Below are 8,373 nucleotides of genomic sequence, written 5' to 3' on the forward strand. Positions count from 1 at the left end.
CACACACACACACACACACACACACACACACACACACACACACACACTTGTTCCTCTTACCTGCCCCTTGCTGAGCACACTCTGGGTGTCTACTGACTGGAACTGGGTGGGCCAGATATTGCCTGTACCTGGAAAGCAAGCATAGCACAGATATAAGAATGAACACACACATCCACACAACACTTATCAGTGGCATTGGCTACCATATATATATATTGAAGGGAGTAGTGCAATGCTTAAGTAGTCGTCAAACAGCCAGCCACTTCTACTGCATCACATTCCCGCTGTACAGACTGGCATGTTCAATGCAGCGAACATTACAGCCATAAGAGATGGTTGAACATCTCATTATGAAACCATGGGCATGATTCTGTTACAAAATAACAGCCTCCGCTCTTTTGGGAAAGCTTTCCACAACATTTTGGAACCTGGCTGCCGGGATTTAGCTCCCATTCAACCGCAAGAGCATTAGTGAGGTCGGGCATGGATATTAGGCGACCGTTTCTTTATGGACTTCTCTTTGTAAACAGGGTCATAAAAACTTGCCACGACACAGGGCTGTCCACAAACGTCTGGCCGTGTAGTGTATCACAGTGCTACAATTCCTTCAATGTATTTTTAGATACATTACATTTCTATACAACTATAAAGACAAGACAACAGCACAGCAGAAACTATGTAGATGCATTATCTGATGTAATCCACATTGTACATATGAAAACAGACTCACACACACACACAGACAGTAAGGTGAACAGAACACAATGAACTGACCGACCACGCAGTGATTACAGCTAGCAGGCAGGACTTACACTCACTGTCATTATATCCTCAGACATCCAGAGCACACACACGCGTGGGGAAATTGTGACAGCGACGCACAAATGCACACGCAAACAACACACGGCCAGGCAAAACACATAAACAAGATACCAGCATGATGTAAGGAGGCGCAATATCAAACATCACCATAATGAAAGCTAAAGCCTGTTTATCGACCCGTTAAGTAGGACAGGAGGAGCTAAGCCCCAAAGATGCAGCGTGTTTACAATAACACAGCCGTACACGGATAGTTTAACCACATTTTAAACACCCTGCTGCCAAACTACGTCTATTTGTAGCCACGGAGAACGCCACCAGGGTTTTTGTGCCATGTACAGGGGGTCAAGTCAAGTTCAGAGGGATAGTGTGAATGACTCACACTCACATCAGTGAGTGTGATTAGAACACATAGAGTGAGTTAGCTCTTTGGTCTTAGTTTGATTTGATTAGGGCTGCAAATAAGGATTACTTTCAGAAGTGATAGAGATGTTGATTATTTTCTCCAACCGTCAAAAATTGTCAGAAGTGTTTAGAAACAATGCCACATCACAATGTCCCAGAGCCAACGTGAAAAAACCCAAAGGTATTAAAATTAAAGTGAAATAAAACATATTGGCTGACAATATGTCAGCAGTTAATCACCTCTGATTGGTGAAAAATACCAGATTACTTCTACCGATACTGAATACTACAGGCTAGTATTACTCAACTTCAAGCTAGGTAAGACTTATTCTAACAGAGTATACCTGTGGGACAACACATTCCCAAAATATAAGATTATTCAGCACATTCCGTTGTCATCAGGATGCACATTTTTAACCTTTTTTACAAAAAATTATTTAAAGTAAAACCTCTTCTATCTGAATTGACTAAGTTATTATGGAAGTTGATTACAGCAGGACAGCCAGCGTTCTACAGTGTACATGTCTCAGAGATATGTGTGTGGCGTTTTAAGCTCCTACGACATCTGGTTTCCTTAATTTGATCACCTTATCCGCTAACTGAAATTGGTCATGCTGTTGCAAATTCAAACCTCAAAAAACCTAAAACCCAAGCAATCATTTCAGGTAAACCCTTAAGTATTCCATCATCTACCATTTTCCTCTTTGGATAATCCCTGGATTCCTGCCTTTTGGAATTCCTCCACAGATTACCGCTTAAACCACTCCAGGGCCAAGGAGAGGAGGAGGGGGTGGGGGGGTTGGGGGAGAGTTTCGTTTTAAGAAGTTGGAAGTCTGTGAGTCTTGCTGGGCTTGCAGTTCCCCCCGCGGACATGTTTTGTGCATGTCGAGGAATGCGCTCCCTCCATTGCTCTGTTGTAACCCCCCTCTTCCCATCCCCTATCTCCTTCTCCTCCTTTCCTTCTCCTCCTTTAGGGAACAGAGGCATGAAGGTAGACACAGACAGCCGGGCTAACTCACAACAGCTCCCGTGATCTGCCTGACAACAGCCTGAGGGCCCACACATAGGCACACATACAGACACACAATCAGAACAGAGACAGGGAAAAAAGAGACCAAAGAGGGGCCCCGGGACGGAGCCTTAAGGCACTCCAACATGGTGACACAGCAGCAGCTTCCCTCCAGGCCCCCAGCTGCTAAGCCTAACTAACCACCAGTTATAAACTGCTCCACTCCTGTTTGCTAAGTGCCTTTGTTTGGCATAAAACAATAACTAGCCCCCCTGCTCTCTAATTTACAGAGGAGTTGGCTCATTCCTCTCAGTGGAATGTACAGTGGAAGTAGCTTGCATTTCATGACGGGGTGGAGAGAGCCGTGATGAGGGGGGTGGTTATCCGGCCAGAGTGGGGCTCATTGAGGGCGGACTGAGTGAGTTTGGCCGCTATTTTTAGATGACATGTCATTTTAAACTCGTGGTGCGTTCCTGTTCTGTGGTCAAGGAATGAACCAGTACGCATAAATAGACTGAACCTGCAAAGGAGAACTCCAATCAAACGTTTAGCAACCAAACCTGCTGTCAGGGCTACAGGCTTACCCAGTGCACTCAGAGAAATCCTCTTTCAAACAATAAGTAATGTAAACACAGCACAAGCTAAACAATAAAAAAACAGGACAAATAATGAAATCCATATCTACAGATGGAACAGCAAACATAAATCCCCCATAAACAGAGCACAAATGGAAGCGATTGAGCCTTTCTGAAATGCAAACAGTCACACGATCATTCTGTCTCCAAACCATGCCCACTCCATCCACTGTCTCCTTGCTTAACCTGCAGTAAACTGCAATAGCTGACAGAACGGGGAGAAAGAAAGCGATCCAAGTTCAGCTCGTCTCAGTGAGCGAGTGCTAAGCCTGAAAGGAAAGGGACTGAAAGAGGGAAAGATAGAGAACATATGGTGTACGGGGACCTTGTTTCCTTCCCCTTCACTCATCTCCTCCGTTTCCCCTCATCTCACACACCTGGGACCATTACTCCTCATGGAATCAACACCCAACTAAAACTCGACTTTCTTTAATTAGCTCTCGCTCTCCCTCCCCCATCCATATGCTCTCATCTCTCTCCGTCACCATTTCTCTCTTTGTCTCTTCTCCAATCTGCTCCGTTTCTTTAGTCCCTGTCGTCGTAATGTCTCACCAACTTGGATTTTGTTTTCCTCTCAGACTTTCCTCTTTACACCCTTTCCCACTCAATTTCTCATTTAGAATGACTGTATCAGGCTTTGTATACAAAGTGAATGTGGAGCTCTCACAATTCCCATGCCCATTGCCTCTGTGTGTGTGTGTGTGTGTGTGTGTGTGTGTGTGCTGTAAAGGCCTGTTAGTCTGGGTGTGGTATGGAGTCTGCGTGGGAAATAAGATTGAGGAAGTGGGACGTTTCCCACATTCTACTGCTCAATTACTCAAAGACAAAATGATGGGAGAGACAATATACTGCTGGCGGATTGATCCGTGTGTGAGAGGGCATGAGAGGGAGACGGAGCGCTAGACATGAGAGACAACAGGTCGAGCCGCAAGTAAATCCCAACAGCAAGACAAAAATACAACAATCTAAACACCGGTCTGGACAGAAAGTGAGCAATCAAAACTTGTCCAATGCTCACAAGCGTCATAAACACTTGAAGCCATTCTCAAAGCCTCTCCCTCCTGCACAGCAAGAGAACATCATCTCCTCCACAACAAACTAGCTCACTCTGGTATTTTGTTGTTGTTTTTAACACATTTAATCTCCCAGTGAATAGAAATGATAAGTCTTTAAAGTGCATGCAATATCTATCTCCTTGTTTTTGCTGTAGCCTTTTTGCAATTGCATTAAATTCTGCTTTGAGCCCTGTAGCAGTTATGGAAATGGTATCTGGTTTGTCGTACTGTACGGTTGCCTGGGTGATGTTTGCGTTAAAATAAACAACTCAAACGTGACGTGGACACCTAAGACTGCCACCACATCCACCGAGTGAAAGGCATGTCTGAGAGCAGCTACTGACTTGGCTGTCTGCTTGGCTTTGATGTCTGCAACTCTGACCACAAAAGGGACAAGTCATTATATGTGTGTGTGTGTGTGTGTGTGTGTGTGTGTGTGTGTGTGTGTGAGTGTGTGTGTGTGTGACATAAACAGGGCATGGAGGAAATTAGTGCTCATTTAAATCACAGTGACCTCAAACCTATAATCCCACATCAAAGTTGTCCATTTGCTATGTATTACATGTGGTACATTTCTCTTTAAATTAGAAGAAAACACAAACCTTTATAAATACCATGTGTAAGTTCCAGCAAAGAAAAATGAAGTGTCAAAGAAATTGCACATTTAAATTGGATAATATGGATGTATAAAAATTCAGATACACCTGAAAAACATAAACAACTTTAATACTTCTCATCTGTCAAGAGTAATTACAAGACACTGTGGGGGGAAAGTCATGTAATCCATGCATCCATCCTGGATGAAGCATCACTAAAAAAGTAGATTTCTTTGTTGGGATGTATGCCATTTAAATATGGGATATGAATAGGTAGTAAATATAAACTGGAGACTAGAGTAGCCTTGTGATTGATGTGTCCTAATAAGGCCACAGCTCACTTGGGTTCATGACAGCCATTATTATGAGTTATAGGGGTCTTAATGAGAGCTGTGGCAGCGTCTTTATTCATGGCCCACGTCTTGAGAGGGAAAAAAATGCAGACACAAATGAATAGACACAAAGGGAAAAGCAATGACATGGCGTGTGAATGACCAGTCTTTCCATCACACAAATTACAGGTCGACAGATGTTGAGTAAGTCACGGCGGAAAGCAAAGAAAATGTTACAGTACAGGAACTGAGTCTGTCTGAAGAGCAGATTGAATGTGCAACTTTGCACAAAGTAAATTAGACAAATGCAAAACTAGGTTCTCAAAAGAAAAACAATATGAAGTCAAACAGAAAATCTTCAGGGAAATGTGAAAGCCGAATATGCGGTTTAGTCAGTTTTATCAGTGCATCATGACATGTTGTGTAGCTATATGAAAGTGCAGCGGGTGATGTTTTTGTTGTACTAATTAGAGGACGGAATGCAATGAAGATCAGTGGGTGGAAACGACCAAATGACGCAGAAGCACTAAATCAGACCGAGAAGGGAAAATCCCACAACTGTCTTCAATATGCAGGAGCATGTGTTGCATATTGGTTCTCGTTTAGTGTGTGAGAGTATGCGTGTGTGTTTGACTGATCTCCCCCAGCGTGCATTTATAAACTCCACCTCCCTCTGCCTGGCCTGGTTGCTAGGAAACCTGCTTATGGCACGTGCCTGCCTGACTGTCTGGCCTGACCTTTGACCCCACAGAGCTCTAACCCTAATGACCTCAGCAGTGGTCTGGCCATTCATCTTACTGACCACACACACACACACACACACACACACACACACACACACACACACACACACACACACACACTGCTCTGTGTGTGTGTGAGTAAGCACTTCGTAGGCTACGTTCATCAGACTGCAGACAAATCAGATTTGTTTCTCAAATCAGATCTTTAAGACAGACCGTCAGTGTCAGCACTGTTATTTGTGATCCTATTGGATGTATGTGTCCGAACATCCCCAGCTTATGTGCATAAGGTTGCTTTGGTAACTACGTAGCTACGCTAGGCTCTCCAACACAGAAGCATTCGCCCTTAAACTCAGACACTGTATCCAGTTCTCTTTATGCATCCGTGGTCGCACCAGGCACACTCAGAGATGGAGGAGGCTGGTATACATTGTGATGGGGGAAGCAGCAGCAAGTGAAAGGCGAGTAAAAAAGTTTTTAAAAAGTAAAAAAAAGAAAAAATGCTTAGTGTCAGTACCTCCACACTTAGAAATCTGATGTGATCGGCCAGACTGTAGAAATCCGATTGGAATCACATTTCAATCCACCTCCAAATGTGGTTTGTATCCGATTTGCAAAATTCTCATTCCAAGAGGATTTTTGCTTTTTCTAAATAAATTTGGATACAGTCTGAATATGCCAAAATCGGAACAAGAGTGTAGACGCAAATGAGTTTGTGTCAGCTGCGGATGAGAGGAAAAACGTGTGTGTGTTCGTGTATAATACGTTTTTTCTGGAGTAGTTCATATACCAGTATCGGAGATGCCTCTGATACAGCCTAAAATGCTGCATCAGGTATCGGCGAGTCTGTGAGTGTATGCATTGATCTGATATCACCTTATCATATAATTACGATACACAGGAATAACGTGTCACTCGCTAGCCGACCGGTATTTCACATCAGCAGTGTAGTTAACGCTCTCTTGCACACTTTTTTCCCCACATAATTCTACATTGTGAACAACAAATCCGTGAGAAATTGGCAGGGGAAAGCTAGTTAGCGTTAGTTAGCAGTCGGTGGGCAGCACAGTCCTGCTGAGCTAAATAATGGATTCAGTCGACTTACATTATGATGAATTCAGGCAACATTCAGTAAAAATTAGTATTTGGCGAAGGTAAATTCTAACATTATCGTGACGTGTTCCATTGTAATGATGTAAAATGTTGTTTTTGCAGAGAAACTTGGAGATGTTTTAGATACCAAAGAGGAGCAGGAACTATGAAGAGGCAAATGCTTTTTTGTATTTCAAAAGTTTAACTGCTGGAATCTCTGTGTGTGTGTGCTGGAGGCTTCAGGTTTTCAGCATATTGGACCATGATTGGCTTGCAAACTAGTTGTGATGGCACCGAATCCTACTCTTACCTCTACGTGTCAAACTGATTGAGTTGAAAAAATGCACAACTACAGGTAAGAGTTTCTCTGCAAGCATATTGAGCTGCACTGTGTTAAACTGTGGACACAAATCTGCAAACTGAGCTTCGGATGCTGTTTGGAAACACAACCAAGGAGGCCATGTAACACAAAACAAGCTGCAGGCATAGGGGCAGTGGCCCACAGTAGTGTGCCACACATACAAATATGTCGATATCCATGAATGCAGAGGCACAGAAAAGGTAGAATTCTGGGTAAGAGTATCGCAGAGAACCAACATTATCCCCCCCTTGCAAATATCGCCCTGCAAACACAGTGTCAGATAACTGTGTGTGTGTGTGGGGGTGTGTGTGATGGATGTCATTCTGTCTTGCTAGCAGCAGACACAGGCTAGCTGGGGAAGCGTCACGCCTTTATTTATTCATCAACCTTCTGGGAACAGGCAATGAGAGTCAATGTCAATACATTATTGCACAGACACAGACACACACACACAAACTTACACACACACTTTCAGTCAACCTATAGAATGAGCACATATACAGTTACTTTTCTAGGATACCTCTGCCAACACATACTGTAATGGCCTGCATTAAAATATCACAGTACACACACACACAGACACACACACACACACACGTGTTCAGAGACTGGGCTATGAATCTGAGCCCAGAAAGCACACAGAACCTATTAAACTCTGCCGGATATGCAACACACACAGCCTATTAAAAACTCCAGTTTAGCCGAGTCAGCACGGCAAAACAGAAAAGACTTGAGGGTTAGACAAAACAACGAGCCTGGTAACCTCGGAGACAAACTGTACAGCGCACACACATAAAACACGTACAGTATCCTGACATACTGTATGCCCACAAGTACAAATATGTGCGTAAAGTTACAGAAACACCCAGCAACAAAGAAAAGCCACAAACACAATAGAACACACTCATATAAAATGCAAAAGACACAGGAAGAACACCCACACCAGTTTGGGGAACACAAGCATGTGCATGTGCTACTTCGCATCTGGCTCCTCTTAGACCAAGACACAAAAGAAGTAGTCTGTGTAGAGATACTAGAGAATGTGGCATTGTGTGTGTTTGCATGTGTGTGTGTGTTTGTCATTTGGTCAGTGCTTTGATAGCTGGCGGATGAGGAGGAGGGCTCACCATGAGGCGAGACAAGAGAGAGAGAGAGAGAAAGAGAGAGAGACAGAGAGACACAGAGAGAGAGGGGCCAGCCGCTGTCAGATACACAAACCACATGCAGCTGTTCAGTGTCTGCCTGAGAGGCACATGACGCACACACGCACGCGCACGAGCACACACACACACACACACACACACACACACACACACACACACACAC

The 8,373-nt window shown here is 43.8% G+C and overlaps 1 long non-coding RNA gene across 2 annotated transcripts in view; it reads right to left on the reverse strand.

Annotated features, from left to right (window-relative positions):
* The window catches only part of LOC116385386 (uncharacterized), a 40,485-nt gene that overhangs the window by 7,285 nt on the left and 24,827 nt on the right, over positions 1–8,373 (reverse strand). Inside the window, exon 4 of one of the 2 annotated variants that reach the window (XR_004212876.1) lies at positions 61–128. This is a non-coding gene — a long non-coding RNA (uncharacterized LOC116385386). Of the gene's footprint in view, positions 1–6; positions 129–8,373 lie in introns of those variants that run through there. The other variant, XR_004212875.1, reaches the window with a different exon arrangement.

Source organism: Anarrhichthys ocellatus, unplaced genomic scaffold (assembly GCF_004355925.1).
Source record: "Anarrhichthys ocellatus isolate YVR2014 unplaced genomic scaffold, GSC_Weel_1.0 scaffold11, whole genome shotgun sequence".
NCBI lineage: Eukaryota > Metazoa > Chordata > Actinopteri > Perciformes > Anarhichadidae > Anarrhichthys > Anarrhichthys ocellatus.